The sequence below is a fragment of the Ailuropoda melanoleuca genome, chromosome 19, assembly GCF_002007445.2.
Source record: "Ailuropoda melanoleuca isolate Jingjing chromosome 19, ASM200744v2, whole genome shotgun sequence".
NCBI classification, from domain to species: domain Eukaryota; kingdom Metazoa; phylum Chordata; class Mammalia; order Carnivora; family Ursidae; genus Ailuropoda; species Ailuropoda melanoleuca.
Genome location: NC_048236.1, coordinates 27,679,207 through 27,680,430, shown reverse-complemented (window position 1 = coordinate 27,680,430; position 1,224 = coordinate 27,679,207). Strand labels below are relative to the sequence as shown.

At 40.9% G+C, this 1,224-nt stretch overlaps 1 pseudogene; it reads left to right on the top strand.

The window, feature by feature from the left end:
• The first annotated feature begins 401 nt into the window (after window positions 1–401).
• Window positions 402–1,224, top strand: part of LOC100466597 — a 10,118-nt pseudogene continuing 9,295 nt past the window's right edge.

Below are 1,224 nucleotides of genomic sequence, written 5' to 3'. Positions count from 1 at the left end.
ACTCACAGAATACTTAGAAGATAGCGAGGGGATCTATTTCAGATTGAAGTTATTGAAGGAGAACTTCCCTAAAGAAGTGGTATCCTCTGAGTTCTGAGCAATGAATAGGAATTAGGTGATCTTTACAGAAATGCTTACAGGGAGAGACCTCAGCCTGTACCCAGGCCCAAGGCAGGACCAAGCCTATCACATTCCTGGAGCTGTAACAAGGGAAGGAAGTGTAGCTGCTGTCTTGGTGAGCTCAGCGGAAAGACATGAGATAATATTGATGATAGGCTGGGGACAAATTCCTTCAACCTGCCGTAGGAATTTGGGTTTCGATCTCATCAAGCTGGGAAATCACTGGATGGTTTTAATCAGACATAAGCCAAGTTTTGTCGTACTTAAGATCACAGGCAGCAATGTGGAGAATTGGAGGGGGCAAGAAAAGGAGCAAGGAGACATTTAGAGAAGCCAATGCAATGGTCAAGGTGAGAAATGATGGCTGCTTAGTTGGAAGTGACAGCAACAGAAATAAGAAATAAAGATGATACAAAGCAGAGTCAAAAGACTTGGTAATGAACTGGATGCAGAGAGTGAAGAAGTGAGTGACAAGGATGACTCACTGGTATGAACAACTGCAAGGGTTATAGACACTGTCATTCTACCAAGTAGGTAAATTGGAGGAAGAAGAGTTTCGGGAAAGGAAAGTCAAGGACTCAGTTTTGGACTTGTTCAGCAGGATTGTCTGACAGCCATCCTAGTGGAGATGTCTTATATTTGATTCTCCAACTCAGAAGTATACTCTAGATCAGGATGTGAATTTGCGAGTTCCAGACACCAACATATATAAAGACATAGCAGTCACCTAGGAAAAGCATGTTTGTCTCGATCCATGAAGAACACACTATTAAAATCTCTGAAATCAAGTAAACGTGATCCCATGGGAGAATAATTTTATTTCCAATACCATTCCATTGTATTTTACTTGGTAACCATTTTTTCTGGACTTTATTCTAACAAACTAATGTGCAAAAGAAACAATCTTCCCCCCGCCCCCCCCCCCCCCCTTGCTTCACATTTGGATGAACTATTCCCTTTCAGGATGCAGCAATAATTGCTTTTTGCTCATGTGCTTTTTATATTATTCCTGAGTTCAGTAAAATGGTCACTAACAAATGTTTATCAGAAGTTCACTATGGATATACAACATATAGTATGTTAGTATGGGAAACGTTTGCAGTC